Source organism: Desmodus rotundus, chromosome 6, assembly GCF_022682495.2.
Source record: "Desmodus rotundus isolate HL8 chromosome 6, HLdesRot8A.1, whole genome shotgun sequence".
Classification (NCBI taxonomy): domain Eukaryota; kingdom Metazoa; phylum Chordata; class Mammalia; order Chiroptera; family Phyllostomidae; genus Desmodus; species Desmodus rotundus.
The window spans coordinates 104346270-104362601 of record NC_071392.1 but is presented as its reverse complement, the minus strand read 5'-3'; positions in this window follow the sequence as shown (position 1 = coordinate 104362601).

The window sequence follows — 16332 nt, the reverse complement described above, 5'->3', positions numbered from 1 at the left end:
TCCGGCCTCTCCCTGGTCTTGAAGATATGCTTGGTTCAGGTGTGGGGCAGATAAGCTATACCTGGGGGAGTTAATAACCCGAACATTCACCCTACTGGGACTGGAAGTTGGAGGGTGAGTGGCCCAGCCTCCTTGCCCGTGAGAGTGACGTATCTGAAGACCAGCCTGTACTGTCTCCTTGGTTCCCTAGAGGGATCAAGCCCAGGCTGCCCCTCTGCATTGGCTCCCTCCTCTTCCCTGTCTCTCTCCCCTGCACACCCCAGGGGTGCTTTTGAAGTTCAACTCCCAAATAAACTGCCTGCATTCCTTCCTTGTCACAGAGTCTGCTCCTGGGAGAAGTTCCCCTAAGAGCCAGCAGAGCTCAGGAATAAGAGTATGCTTTTGGCCCTGGCTGGTGTGGCTCAATGGATTGAGTGCCTGCCTGCAAACCAAAGGGTCACTGGTTCGATTCCCAGTCAGGGTACATGCCTCGGTTGTAGGCTAGGTCCCCAGTAGAGGACACGCAAGAAGCAACCACACATTGATGTTTCTCTCTCTCTCTCTTTCTCCCACCCTTCCCCACTGTCTAAAAATAAATAAATAAAGTCTTAAAAAAAAAAGTACGCTTTTGTATGGTAGTCCCCTTTATCCACATTTTTGCTTTCTGTGGTTTCAGTTACCTGCAGTTACCAGCTGTCTGGAAATTTTAAGCAGAAAATTACAGAAATAAACAATTCATAAGTTTTAAATTGCATGCTGTTCTGGGTATCACGATGAAATCTTGTGCTGTCTGCTTTATGCCGCCTGGGACGCAACTCATCCCTTTGTCCAGCGTATTCAGCTGTGGGTCACCTAACAGCTGTCTCCGTTATCAGATCGGCTGTCAGAGAAAGACAGACCACACTCACATAACCTGGATTACAGTGGACTGCAATAGTTGTTCTATTTTATTACTAGTGTTGTTAATCTTCTACTGTGCCTACTTTATAAATGAAACTTCATCATAGCTATGCATATGCCTAATATAAGAAAAAAACATAGTATAAATTTGGTTGGGTACTACCTATAGTTCCAGGCTTTCTCTGGGGGTCTTGGAAGGTATCCCCAGTAGATAAGGTGGTCTGCTGTGTGTCTTCGGGCCCCAGATGAAGGGAAGGGGTTGTTCTTCATGACAGCAGCAGCAGCCGGTTCCGTGTTCTAAGTGGAGCTCAGCCAGGAGCTTGCAGCCTTGGGAAATTGCTCTCTGGCACTGGGCTTTTTTAGCCCCAGCTGTGAGATGAAGGGCAGGGCCTAGGAGTTCTAAGGGTCTTGCCCACTCTACAAGCAAGTGAAGAGGACCAACCCACGAGCAGGGCTCCAATCTTTTGGCGCCCCTGGGCCACACTGGAGGAAGAAGGGTTGTCTTGGGCCACATATTAAGTACACAAACACTAATGAAAACTGATGAACACACAAAAAAAGCTTTCAAGTAAACTCATGATTTTGTGTTGGGCCGCATTCACAGACATCCTGGGCTGCAGGCGGCTGGACACCCCTGAGAGTCCTCCTTGCCTGTGAGCGCAGGGATGGGTGTGAGGCACATATCGTCCAGAGGGTGGCGCCAAGGTAACGTCCGAAGACCCTGGTGGCCGGATTTTAGCGACTCTCGCACTACATCCTGCCCTTACTTTGGAGATGAGGCCTTTCCTCTCACCGCCCACGGTGGGAGCCTCCTGCAACCTCTATTCTGCAACTGCATCCGGTCTGTGGGTCAGGTCTCCACTCTCAACCGCTCCCTCCATTTAACGGCATCGACCGTGTAGCTGCTGTGGCCTCACCCTGAGCTAGGGTTGTGTACAGCAACACGAGAAGAGATCGAGGGCTCACTTTGTGCTGGGCGAGGTGCTCAGGACTGTCTTTGCATTGTCTTAGTCCCTGGGACAACCTGGCACCAGGCACAGCCTCTTACATCGCCTGTTTCACGGACGGGGCACAGAGGCGAAATGACCAGCTATGAGTAAGGCCTGAGGAATGAGAGCTGGGATTTGCACCTAACTGGGTGGACCTCAGTGCCTGTGGTTTTTACCCATTTAGGGAGAATAGAAACAAGTACATGGTAACAGGCCTGTAAAGGACAGTGTGGCTGCCCAGGACAGAGGGGAAGCCCAGAGCCTGAGCAGCTGCCCTTTAAGGCAGGGGTGCCCTAAAACTCACACACACTCACAGGCTGGGGAGTGAGGCAGGCCGGCTCAGGACAAGTCAGGACAGCAGGGACAATGTGCGGCCAAATGGAGGGGCTCTGCCCACCTCTGGGGGGTAGCACCTGCCAGTTCTTTCCAATAGTTGCCCTGCAGGAATGAGCACGACATATTGCTGGGAATCCAGATTGCTGTGAAATTGCCCAATATTTAAATGCCACCAATCACAAAAATTAAAAAACTCGGCGAGAGCCCAAGAAAGCATGTCACAGAGGCTTGGAATGAAAAGAGATTGGGAATGTCATCGTGCCCAACCCTGTTGTTTTATGTATGGGGAAACTGAGGACCTGGGAGGGTTCAGAGCCCAGACAGGTAACAGGGTTTGGGAGGTAGTCTCCTTGGTCTGCACCCCTCCAGGAGGCTGGAGAGAGCCCATGGGGGCTACCTGTGCCAGCCTGGTTAGCAGGGGCTAAGGCACTGGAGTTCTGGGCACGAGGGAATTGCCTTGGGAAAAGGCTCAGCTGGGTGTAGCTTCGTTCTCTGACACCCCCTCCCATCCCAGAGCTCCCCAGGCACGCAGGCACATACCCTCCCCTTAAGCCTTCAGGGGCCTGCAGCCGATTCCTTGGGCAGCAGAAGTTATTAAAGACTCTTCCCAGAAGGGTTTCTCTCCCCTGGAGTGATTCTGGCACAGAAAATTACAAACCCACCTGCGGGGTGGGGAGATACAGTTTTAATTTGTAAAAAAAAAAAAAACCCAAAAAACGAAAGAAACCCATCCTGAGGTACTGGAGTCTGGGGGAAGGAGGAAGCTCATGAGGGGGCCTCCCCTTGGACAGGCAGCACTGCTACTGGGGGGCTGGCTCTGGGAGGGGCTCCACAGGGTGAGCAAGCAGCTTTTGCCCAGACAGATGGGGCCAATGGGTAGGGGATTCGGCGGGGGGTGCATCACTCTTTTACTTTGCTCCCCTCTCCCTGTGCACTGGCACATGCAGCTGGGCCTCCGTGCCCAGCTCGTTCCCTGCCCCCTCCTCCCTCCAGGACTGCTCCCCTGCAGTCTGTGTCCCCCCCTCTACCCCCACCCACCCTGCTTTCTGCTCTGCTCCTGGACCAGCTACCTCTTTCTCTTCTCCCAGCAATTCGTCTCACCTTTGCTCTCTTTCAACCAAGTGTCATAGTTTTGGCTAATCCTGAAAGTCAGACCAGGCATTGCCCGCCCCACCCGAGCAATCAGCAGGAAAACGTGACAACCCCTACGCCTCTCACCACCCTCGCTAACCACCAGTTACATACAGGCCCTTCCAGACTTGGTGTCTGTGCCATAAATACTCTTTGAATTTGGGCTATTAGTGCATACACTGTTTTGTAAGCAGCCTTCTTGGCTTAGCAGTCTATGGCAGACGTCTCCCCATGCCAATAAATATAGATCGACAACATGCTTTTTAATTGCTGCATAGGAATCCGTCGTACGGCTGGAGCCCGATTCACGTCAGGGCTCCATATTGATGGACTTTTAGGTGGCTTCTCTTCTCTCCTTTCCTCCTAAGTCCCTTCCCGCTTCCTTCCCTCTCCTCTGATGCTTCTGTTTCCCTCCACACCTCCTCTTGCATCTCCCACTTCCTCTCCACCCCTTTCAACCTCCCCTCCTCTCCAGCCTTCACGCTGCGTCCCACCGTCAGTTTTCCCTCTCCTGCCCCAACCCTCTCCCTCCAAGCCCTCGCCCCCCGTGGAGGGGTGGGGGCTGTTTGTGTCGAACCCCCCCCCCCCCGCCCCCGTGTCAGACGTGTGCCATTTCATTAGTGCGCCTGTCCCCCCAAGTGAGGCAGCCAGAGGCCTAATTGAATGTAACTAATTATTCACGCCCTTAAATGGGCCTGGGAGGGACAAAATTACTCACTCTGAACTGGGAGACAGGGAGCTGGCCGCCTGGCAAACAAATCCTGGGGCCTGTGGAGCCAGCCGTCCTTGGAATACTAATTAGGCAGGAGCGAGGACGGCTGGATAAAATCAGGAACAGAGTTGCCAATCGGTCCCCCTCTGATCTTGGAAACCTGGGCTGGGAGGAGAAATGAATCCTTGTGTGAATCTAATTGGAGGCCCGATCCCACCCTGGGACCCCAGGGAAGTGGGCATGTGGGAGGTGGGGGGGGCAGGGGGCCGGGGAAATGAAATGCTGGGCCTGTGGCAGAAGGAAGGCAGGGGGCTAATGTTTAATATGGAGAGAAGCAGCGGGGCACAGCGACCCTGGAGGGAATGTGTCAGGTTGGGGGTGGATGGCAAGAAACCTCAGTCCCACTAGAGTCCAGGGGGCTCAGCAGGCTTCCAGGAAGGACCCCTCTGCCCTGGAGCACTAGCAGGAGCAGACCCTGTGCTAGAGACCCATGCCCCCTGTCCTCACTAAGATGAGGAAAACCGGGCTCAGGGAGGGGAAGTGATTCATCCAAGACCAGGCTGCCAGGCTGCGGCCCAGGCCCATCTAGGTATAAAGTTTGAATTCCTTTCCCCTAGAATGCCGCAGGTCCCACCCCTGACCAGGTGAAGGAGCTGTCTGTCGGTGGGGGTGTGATGGCAGCGGCCCAGGCATCAGCATTTTTTTAGAGCTTCCCTGGTGAGTCCAGCATAGAAGCAGGACTGGAAAATACTGGTTTAGACCTTAGTTCCCTATTTGAGTCTCCGTTCCTACTTCACGTCGTTTGTGACATCCTTTTCTCCACTCGCTCCTGTCCTCTCGTCCACGCCACCCCCGATGACCTCCAAGCTCCAGCCTTACCTGCGACCCAAATCAGGATAGAGAGGCAGGAAGGAGTGTGTGTGCGCATGCGCGCGCATGTGTCTGGGCCTAGCCATCGTGACGGTGCCTTCCATTCATGGGCCAGGTGTTCCTCACGCGTTAGCTCATTTGACCCTCACAACAACCCTTTGAGGGAATATGAGTTATTCCTGCAGCCGAACAAGGTCAGGAGCGGAAAGGCCGATCAAGTGGCCCAAGGCAACACAGGACAGTTTCTGGTTCCCCTGGATTCCGCGTCCTCTGCTCCTACCTCCGACGCTGCTTTGATTCTGCTATTGCACTTGTGATCTCCTCTCCAGCAGGTGTTAGTGTGGGCGTGCTACTATGCTGCATGTGTCTGTGCACGCTTGTTAGATGTGTGTGCACGTGTGCGCTCTCCCTCGTGCTGGAGCTGGCCGTGGCCAAGCCTCTGTCTCCTGCCCAGCACAGCACACCTGATGGCCAGTGAAGGGAGGGAGGAAAGGACACCCACCCCTGCTTCTTGTCCCTTCTTCCCTCAGCCAGCTCCAGTGCCCACCTCAGGGTGGGGGGAAGACGAGTCACCCTGCCAGCCATGCAACAAATAGCCTTCTTTGTGACAAAGGTGGAGAAGGAGCCCTAGGAGTTCGAAGGTTGGGAAGTTCCCCCTTTCCCATGCTTTCCTGCTGTCCCTCTCCTGTCCCCAGTGGAGGCGGCAGGGAGAGGGAATGGTGGTCACAGTCACCCCCCTCCAAGAGCAGGGACTTCATGGGAGCTTCATAGAGGGGCAGCAAATTTACGAGCCCAACCCAGAATCTCCAATCACCTCGCCAGCCAATCCATCTTTCTGGCGCTAGGGATGAAATGAAATTATGGTGAAATAAACCTGTACAGATGATGGAGGTACTTATGGGTTGGGGCTGCAAGGGTGTGAGTGGCAGAGGAAGCTGGGACTCAGGGGAAGGGCCATTGCCACTGACTTTCCTCCCTTCGAGGTCTCTGGTTGGGGGGCTGTGTTCCATCTCCGCCTCTGCCTCTTCCTTGAAGCCACTTATCTAGAGAGCTGGATGCAGGACCCTCCAACCTGTGGTTGGGTCCTGAGTCACCCATGCTTCCAGACTCTCAGAGTCAGAGAGAGAGGGACAGGGCAAAGGGAGAAGGGCAGCTGGACCAGGGGGAGCTAAGAATGGGGTTGGGTCTAGGGTTGGGGGTCAGCAGAGTCAGGGTCAGGATACCCGCCCATCTTTAGTTACTCTCCAGTAATCATGGCCAGGAACCAATCAGAAGGGCCCTCAGAGGGGCAGGGTCCCTGGAGGTACTCTGCTGGGCCAGGTGTAGATTATTTAATTCTTGGAACAGAGGAGACAATCAGTGAAGGGACCAGTGCATTGGGGCTACTTGGAGAACTTGGGGGAAAATACCACGTTATCAACATGTTGGGAAGTAGTTTGGCATTTTAACATCATCTAGGGTAGGAATGGTGTGTTTCAGCTGAACCACAATCCTGGAGCAGGGCAAGGGGTTGGGGCAGCAGGTCTTAAAAGCCCTGGCGTCCTTCTTCATTCCTTTTGGCCAGCAGTGTCTGGGTCCCCTCCCCCAAAACATTGCCTGACTAATGGCCTTTCAGCTGGTGAGTCAGGGCATAGGCCAAGTGCTGAGGGGCCCACAGGAGCTCACGGAGCACAGAGTGGCACAGTCTTCCTGCCTCCCCCTCACCACCTCAGCCAGCTTTCAGGGGACCCCCGTCCGCCCTGAGCACTGAGCTGGAAGTAGATGCAGCCAGCCGGTTGCGATGCAATTACTCAGCCTCCTGAGCAAGGCCAGCCCCAGCCACAGGGAAGCAGAGCTGGAGCTCTCCCAGGGTCACTGGGCAGGATGAGCCTCTCCGGCTCGCTCTGGTCTTGTCCTGGGCTCTCCCTTGGCCTCCTCTTCCCACGAAGGGGCACAGTGACTTTGGGGGAATGATAAGGGCCACACAGCCAGACCATCAGGTTGGGGGGTGCTGGTGTGTGAGGTCAGCCCCAGGCTCACCCAGCGGGGTTGGGTGGGAGCCAGATGCAGATTCACTCTGGAAAGGAGATTTGCCTTGTTATCTGTGTTCTCTCAGGCCAAGGTCTTGGGCATTAACCAACCCATCCAAGGAGTTAAGCAGTGGGGAGGGCCTGGAAGCAGGGGGCGGGGGCGGGGGAGCTGAAACAGTCTGGAATGGATAAGCACCTGCTGGAACATGCTTTTGTGTATGTGTGTGCGCACGTGTGTGTCCCTGGGTGGATTGTATTTGTGCCTTTTTGCCCCCAAAAGCACGTGTGCATTTCCCTGGTTAATGTGGATATCCTTTAGAAGAATGTGTACGTGCTTCGCGTCCTGCTTCGATGTTGATATTTCTCTTTAGAGTGAGTGTGCTCACACTCACACACTCCCGATGGTTTTGTTTGACACACCTCAGTCACACCCCAGTCCCCTCAGATGCCTGGGGCAGAGCCAGGTGGGCAGGGCACACAGGGGCAGTCGGGGCAAGCTGGGCCCTGGAGGTGGCATCGGCCTGGCAGGGAACAAAGGGGCAATCAGTTGAGAGACCACAAGTGCACTGGCTGATTGAGGAAGAGAAATTAGCAAGGAGCCTCCTGGGGCCCTGCAGGGGGTGGGGGGCAGTGGGGGGCCCCAGGCATCCTGATTAGGAAGCAGGTGCAGCTGGGCTCACCTGAGCTGCAGGGGGGCTGGCAGGGGAGGGGCGGAGGGTGAAGCCCAGGGATAGGTGGGGGAACTAACTGCAGCAGTGTCCTGGGCTGAGGACCTGCAGTGATGACCTTGAAGGGAGGAGCTAGGGGTCCCAGGGAAGAAGGGGCAGCCTGTACTGGGCAGAGAGCACCACCTCCCGAGCAGCAGAGCTCACGGTGGGCCTGGAGACACACTAAGCACCCACCTCCCTCTCCTCACAGCGTGGAGACCATTCTACCAGCACCCGTCTTTTAACCCGTGTGCCATGGTGCCCCTGCCCAGCCCTCCGCCGCGTTGCCAGCCGGGAGCAGTTACGGGGAGATAGGTTGCAGGGACAGAAAAAGAGGGATTTATGAATCAACCGGACCAGCAAAGCAGACTGACCCGGGAAGTGGTGAAGTGCCCACCACTAGAGGTGTGCAAGGAATGCTCCCTGACGAAGGGCTTTCTTGCAGGATGGAAGGTTGGGTTCCGTTTTCTCCATCACTGTAATACGAACTTGAGTCGGAGCCCCTGGGCTGAAATCCTAGCTATACCATTTATTCACCGTGTGATGTTGGGCAACTTGCTAGCCCTCTCTGTGCTTCAGTTTTCTCATCTGTAAAATGGAAGGGGGTGAGAATTGAACGGGTGATACATGTGAAGTGCTTAGAACATTGCCGGGCACATAGCAAGCACTCAGTGAGTTCTAACACTGTGTTTGTTAGATGGGGCAGAGAGAAAATAGATGCAGGTGTGTGGGGGGTCCGAGAGACCACGAAGAAGTAGAACTCAGGAGGAAGAGAGAGCAGATGGAAATGCAGGGGCCGGCTCTGAGGCTTGAAGGGTTGAGCAGCGGCCCAGTCTCCTAAGCTTCGGTGCAGACCTCACATCTGTCACCGGGGTGGGGACTCCCCCCTCCCCTGCTGTTCCTGTCTAATCTCTCCTCCACCAGCCCATTTTACACCCCCCCAGTTTGACCAGGTCACCCCCTCTGTCCTTAGCCTTTGATGACTCGCCTTTGTCCATGGCAGTGGCTCTCCAAGTGTGCCAGGAGAACCCAGAGGGTCCAGGATATCCCCAGGTGGTATGTGGTCTGGCACCCCTTGGGGTCTTCCCAGTTCTTTCAATGCCACGGAAGACATCTCGGTTTGGTGGTGGTCTGTCTTTCACAGCTCTGGCCAAAGGGAGATCAGGCTCCGACTCAGCCGTCAGCACACCACTGCATGTGGTTAGAACGCAGTAACACGGATGTGTTTTAACACCGGGTCTCTCCAACCTCTTCCCTCTTCTCAAACACCATCTCCTCTCAGCTCAACGCCACGCTTTCTTGTTTGCGTCCTTGTCACTGGCTGCTTCTCCCCAGGCTCCTGTTTGGGTTTTGCTCTGCATTTGGCCCTCTGCACAGCAGGTGGGCCACCAGGTTCTGCAGGCAGAGGGGGGGCGGGGGGGGGGCGGCGGGGGGGTGTCAGGGGGAGCTCCTTGTCTGGGACTCCATCCAGTCCCGTGGCCTTCAACACCACCAGTGATTGCCAAATGCATCCCTCTGGACTCAGAGAAATTTCCAGCTGCCTTCTTGACATTTCCGCTTGGATGTCCAACAGTGCTCCCTACTTAAAAGTCCAAAATGGAGCTTGAGTTACCCCACACCTCCACCTCCACTCTTGTCTGCCATTTCAGAAGATGGTTAAACATCTAGGAATTACCCCTGATTCCTCTCTCCTCCTTGACTGACCCATCCAAAGCCTCAGCCATGCCCGTCAAACGTTACCTGCAAAATGTATTCTGAAATAGTCACTTCTCTCCACTGCTTCCTGCCCTGGCCCAAGCCAGCACCGCCCCTCACCTGCGTGTTGCAGACACCACAGCACTGGCCTCCCTGCTTCCCCTTTGCACCCTCACAATCCACTCCACAGCAGCGGGAGGGGCTTTTAAAAACATTAATCAGATAGGTCACTGCACTGCTTAAGCATCTCAGAGCGCAGTACCTTGTGCTTATCCAAGCCCTTTGCTCTGGCTTACAAGGTTCCGGGCGCCTGGTTCTTTTTTTGTCTGTTTCCGTACTTCACCCCATATGACTATTCCCCTTGACTATTCTGTTCCAGTCACACGCGGCTCAGTTCCACCTCAGTCTCTCTGTTCAGAATCCTCTCCCCCTTGATCTTTGCATGTCCGGTCTTTCTCTTTCTTTAGCTGTTCACTTGGGTGTCACCTCCTGAGGGAAATCTTGCCTGACCATTCAATAGTAAAGTCACCCCCAGACATGACCGCACCTGCCTCTTCTATTAGCTTTACAGTATTCGTGGACTTAATAAATTATATTTATTTTTATAACCACCTATGATTTATGACAGTTTTTTTCCATTTTAGATGGTGATATAAAGTTTCCTTTTAAGAATAAAGCAAAAATCTGATTAGAGACTTGTATCCAGAATATGTAAAGAACTCTTATAACTCAACAATGAAAAGACAACACAATTAAAGAATGGGTAAAGGATTGGAATACACATTTCTCTGAAGAAGATATACAAAGAGCACATGAAAAGATGCTCAGCATCGTTAGTCATTAGGGAAATGCAAATGAAAACCACATTGAAATACCATTTCACACCCATTTGCAGTAGAATGGCTAAAACGAAAAAGGCAGACAATAACAAGTGTTGACAAGGGTGTGGAGAAATCGGAATGCTCATACATTGCTGGTGGGATTGTAAAACAGTGCAGACACTTTGGAAATAGTTTGACAATTCCTCAAAAAGTTAAACACGGGGATACCAAGCAATCCCACTCCTAGGTATATATCAAGAGAGGAATATACATCCACACAAAAACTTGTACATGAGTGTTGATGGCAACATTATTCAAAATAGCCAAAAAGTAGAAACTTAATGTCCATTAATTGATGAATAGATGAACAAAGTGGGGTATAGCTATACAATGGAATATTACTCAGCAATGAAAAGGAATGGAGTACCAATATACCCTACAACATGGCTGAATCTTAAGACCAGTAGGCTAACTGAAAAAAAAAATACAGTCACAAAAGGCCATGTATTGTGCGATTCCACTCATATGAAATGTCCAGAATTGAGGAATCCAGAGAAACAGAAAACAGTGATTGCCAGGGGCTGGGCGGGGCACAGGGAGGTGATAAGTGACTGGTAATGGGTGCAGGATTTCTTTAGGGGTGACGAAAATGTGCTAAAATTAGGTATTGGTGCTGGTTGCACAACTCTGAAGATGTTAAAAACCACTGACCTGTACACTTTAAAAGGGTGGATTTTACGCTATGTGAATTATATCTCAATAAAGCTATTATTTAAAAATAAAGTAAAAAAAGCAATAACCTAAGGAAAAAAGCTAAAGTGGTGCAGAGAAACATGAATCTCTGGAAAAATCATGGAAGAAGAATCTGAATGGTTGAAGTTGGCTTATAGGCTTATAGGGACAAAGTCTAGCCATCCTGGTTTAACATTCAAGGCTTAACTCTGGCTTTGTGCCTGCTCTTTTCCTTAATTCGGCCACACTGGGCTCTGCTACCCTATCTCTGGCCTATTCTGGCTTATTCGGCCACCGTATCTCTGAAACACTTAGGAATCTTTCAGGTTCCCTTGTCTTGGCAAAACTGGGACCCAGAATGGGATGCCCTCTCTCCTCTTCTGTACCCAGTTTAATTCAGTCTGGCCACTACTGGTGGGATGGATAGGTGGTGAGGCACGTGCCAGGCACTGTGCCTGATGCTGGTAGTGTGGTGCAGAGGAGCAAGACAGACCTGGCCTGGGCCCTGGCCTGGCTCCCAGACAGGCTGAGGGAGACACGTGAGTACCTGGCAACTGCCAAGCTAGAAGAAGATTCTGGAATGCAGGGAGAGCTGGGACTGTAAGAATGCAGCAGAAAAATGTAACACAGCTGGCGAGACCCAGAGGGGACATAAGGGGACATTTCAGCTGAGGAGTTCACCAGGCAAAGACTAAGGGGAAGAGTATGGCAGGCAGAGGGGACGGTGTGGGAGAAAGCCTCAGGCCAGTGCCCAAAAGGTAGAGGAATCATGCAAAGGTGGATGTGGCTGGAACGTAGCCTGGAAGTGGGGAGTGGGGAGAGATGATCTAGGAGAGCAACGCCGGGCTTGATGATATGGCCCTTGCAGGCCATGCCAAAGGACTCTGGATTTTCCCAGAGCTCTGTTAGGCCTCATACTATCCACAATGTCATGGTTATTTTTCTTCAAATTGCTGATTACCCCTGTCATTATACATCCATCTGTTTACAGTCTCTCCCCTACTAGAAAGGACACAGACCCTGTGCTGTTCACTGCTGTGTCCCCAACAACCCAAACAGTGCCCAGCTCACTAGACGCTCAATAAATACTTATGGAGTGCGTGAATTTACGTGCCTGTCTCCTTGGCTTAACTGAGTCATTTAAAGCCAGGTCTCATTAGTCATTGTGTTGTCAGGGCCTAGCAGAGAGCTTGGCATACACATGCTGTTTAATAAATATTTAAAGAATAAGTGAATGGATAAATGAGTATCTCCCCCAATGGACTATACATTTCTGAAGGGCAGGGACTGCCTGATGCATGCCCCCAGGACCCAGCACATCACCCAGCTGACAGCAGACAGTCAGTAAAGGTTTTCTGAACTAAACAAGAGTCTTCTCCAGACAGGGGCTCGTGGCAGGTCTGCAGTGGAAGCTACAACAAGCACCTCTTCCACGATACTGGCTCCTAGGAAGGCAAGATACCCTGCTGGCAAAGGGTCTCAGGACCTGGAGTACCCTCAGGACCAGCCTGCTGCAATGGCCAGCAAGACAGGAGCACCAAGAAAGGCTTTCTGGGCGTCAGAGACCCTGTTCCTGCTTATCAGTCCCCTAGCCCCATCCTCCTCTGGCGACTAGCAGCAGCTCCACCAATGAGGTGTAGGCGCAGCTGGGGGTAGTGGTGGGGTAGGACAGATGGTGGGAGACAAGGAAACCCCCATGTTCTCCTCCATCTGTTACATTTAATTGACTTCCCGCAGAAAGAAAAAAAATAAACCAGTTGCATGGATGAAATTGCTAATTAAAAGGCCCTCTGATTAGATAGACAAATATTTACCAATTATGCCTGACCCTGTCTGTCCCTCTTATGTCTGCAAACTCCCCCATCAGCACTGTGGCTGCATGACACCCAGCTGGTGGCTCTTCCACCAATCACTGTCCTGGGGCTCAGACTGGCTATGAGCGAAAAGGGTAGGAGACAGGCAAATACTGGCAAATAGTCATTCAACAAACAGTCGCAATGCTGTTCATGCTCGGTGCTGGGCCCCAGGGAGTTGGAGCAGGATTCCCATGGAGAGTTCTTCAGGTTGTGTGCTGAAGGAAGGCACATCCCTGGAAGAGTGGCACTCCACTTGCTAACCTGGGACCCCCAGAGCCAGGGGAAGCAGATTTTTCTTTGCACAACGGGCCATTAGCTTGCCAAGCCATATTTATGGGACCATACGCACCCACAACAGGCTAACGACAGCTCTACAGAGATGAATGCAATTCAGTTCCTCATCCAAAGGCTCTTCGCATAGTGGGGGGAGAAAAATGTGCCTGCAAGGAGCAAACAGTCATTTAGCAAACATTTATTGAGCACCTAATGTTTGCCACGCTCTGTGCTGGGGGAGGGAGAGCAATGAGTCATACACATTTCCTGCTCTCCAGGAGCGTGGACTGCCTGGAAGAGATGAATACACACTGGGTCCGCTCCTCCTGTTTTCCTTTCCTTCCTTCGTCCCAGATGATCTTTAGGAATGCCGAGGAGTAAGAGCTCTGGACGCACGGTGCTTGCATTCGCCTCCTGACTGCACCCTGTCCTGGCTGCGTGACCTTGGGCAAGTTATGTCCCCTCTCTATAGACTGGAGATGATCATGGCAACAGCATCTCAGGGTTATTACAATGATTCCATGCGTCAATGCATGTAACTCGTGTCTGACTCATAGTGAGTGCTCAGGAAAGGTTAGCTATTGTTATTTTTTTAGGACATATTATATGCCTGGCCCCGTCCTTTGGGAATACAGAGATGTGCCAGTCCAGTTTCCTCTCCGTCTAGTGCTCACAGTATGGAAAACACACAGAGATCCACGAACACACGTAGGCTCACACGCACTCGGGCTGTGCTGAAAGACAGTGGCAGTGGTGGGTGTGGTTCTGGAATGAATGAATCTTAGCTTAGGAGTCGGATTAGTTGGGGTCCTCTTCAGCTCAGGCTGGAGAAATGAAACAATTGCCTGGTAAGGTAGTGAGCTCTCTGTGATTAGAGGTATGCCAAAGTGTGAGGTTGGTATGGATGGGATCCCAGCAGTGGGAGGAAGGCAGGGCAAGTCCCTCAGGCAGGCATTGGTTTGGGGTGTGACACCCCCCTCCTGGGACAGTGGACCTGTGTCCCAGAATCTCCTGGGCAGACCTGTGTAAACCTGGCCTCAGTCAATGTCCTGGAAGCCCATTCCTCTGGCAAAGGGACAACCAGGCTTCCTGCAGCATCTGTCCATTCCTGGGGACAAGGCACTGAATGGCAGGACCACAGGCAGAGGCAGAAAAGTGGCAGCCTCCAGCCTTGCTAGGAGGCCCAGGTTGCAGGGGGAGATAGTTGGGATGGCTCAGTCCTGGAAGGTTGACTTGGGCACCTACTCTTCTTGTGTAACTACTAACCACTTACTCTCCCTCTCAGTCCCCCCACCTGTAAAGTGGGAAGAGAATGGACCAGACGATAGCAGCGCCCAGCCCTTGTTTCCTGTTTCCAAGTTGTGGACAACATGTATTTGCGTGCTCAGCACACGCCAAGCACCAGGCTATACTGGTGCACGTAGCAAATCACTGAACTCTTGCAGTCACCCAGGAGGCAGGCACTACTATTGTCATGCCTGCTTCACAGATGAGGAAACTGAGACTCTTGGAAGTGAAATAAGTTGTTCAAGTTCACCCAGCATGGAAACAACAGCACAAGGTCTCAAATCCAGACCCTGAAACCGAGGATGCCAGTAACTGCCCCGCTGTGGGTCAGTCCCGCCAGGCTCTCTTGGACAGCCCAAAGCCTGTGTGCATCCCTAAGACTGCTCCCCATCAGCCCCCGCTCCCCATCAGCCCCCACTCCCCATCCCCCTCCTGGGCTCATACTATGAAGGCCCCACGCAGAGACTTCTCCTCTAGAGGGATATATATTATCTAAATTTGATAAGACAATTTAATTTCACTTCGTGTCTGTTACTGGTGATAAAACTAGGAGACTTTTATGACCCAGCATCCTCGGCAAGACTGTCAGGAACTTATTATACAAGGTCTAACTGGATTTCTCTCTGCAGATGGCTGGAAGCCACGGGCTGGAACGCAATTCAGCAACACATTTGGGGGAGTAAATGCAAAACGCTTGTTCCGGAGGCTTAGATAAGGCAGCAGGCTTCCCCAAGAATCGGATCTGCTTTTCCTGGGCCCTGAAGGGTGATTCGGAAGGATTTGCTCTGCTAGGGGAGGAGGCAAAGCTGGAATCGAGCTCCCACATCCCTTGATCCCCTCCACCTCGGGGAAGGCCTGTGGAGGTGCCTGAGACTTGGGGTTCAGAGAAACAGCTCCTGGAGACTCAGCAATTCAGGGCAGAGGTGGGGGTGAGGAAGGGGGCTGATGGGTGGCAAAGAGTGAGACCAAAGATATGAGGATTGTGTGCATGAAAAGAGGGGTGAGGAATGTACAAAAGGGTGGGGGACTGGGTGGGTCTTTGCCAGCTGCCTAGGGATCGCCCTGCCAAGACTTATTCCTCACCGCTCTGGGATGCTGGGCTCCTTCTGAAACACACCTCCAGGGCTGGTGCAGACCCTCACACACAGGCCTAAACAGACCCAGTGCCCACATACTTGGACTCATGGATACCTTGGGATTTGCTGTTAGCACACCCAAAATTCAGAGCTTACCTCAAATTCTGATATCTCCCAGGCTTGGGCTTACAGACAGACATGGGGTTCAGCTCAGTCTTGATCATACCAAGTGTGAATCTGCAGACTCCCAAACCTAGAGCTTCACAACCAGAGTCAGCCGCAATGTCAGAGGTCACCGTCTAGTCCCGACAGCCCCCAAACCTGGGCTTCCACACAAATTTGGCACAGCCCCAGATTCAGACATCTCCCCAAACTAGACTCTAACCCCTAGCTTTGCGACCCTCAGCCTTGAGCTACCACCCAGGATCTGAGGGGCCACCCTCTGATTCGGGCATCCCACCGAACAAGCTCGTGCAAGCCTTGGAGGTCCCTGGGGGCTTGGCTCTCCCAGCGCCCAGCCTGGTGTAGGGATGCTGCTTTACTGGCAATGGCCTGGGAGGTTTCGGCTGGCCCTTTCTACCAGGCCAGGGAGGCAGCCAGGTGATTTCCATCTGCCGCTGGCCCTTCTGATGCCTCATTTATCTCCCTTTCAGTGGACTCAGGACCCCATCAAGTGACGTCTTGTCTCACCTTTGCAGCCCCCCTGCCTCTTCTTCCTTCCAGGACACTCGTCCTGCCCGGGGCCTTTACTTCGCACATGACCGTGGTCTCATCGAACCTCCACCACAATCTCTCGAGCTCAATTTTTATTATACCCATGCTGCAACGGGGAGGTGGAAGCACAGAGAGGTGAAGTCACTCTTCCAAAGGCACACAGCCCCGAAGGCTGGGAGCTTCGTCTCTGCCAGGATCCTGCCCCAGGACCTGGAGTAGAGTTTGGGAGTGTCCTCAGGCTTTGG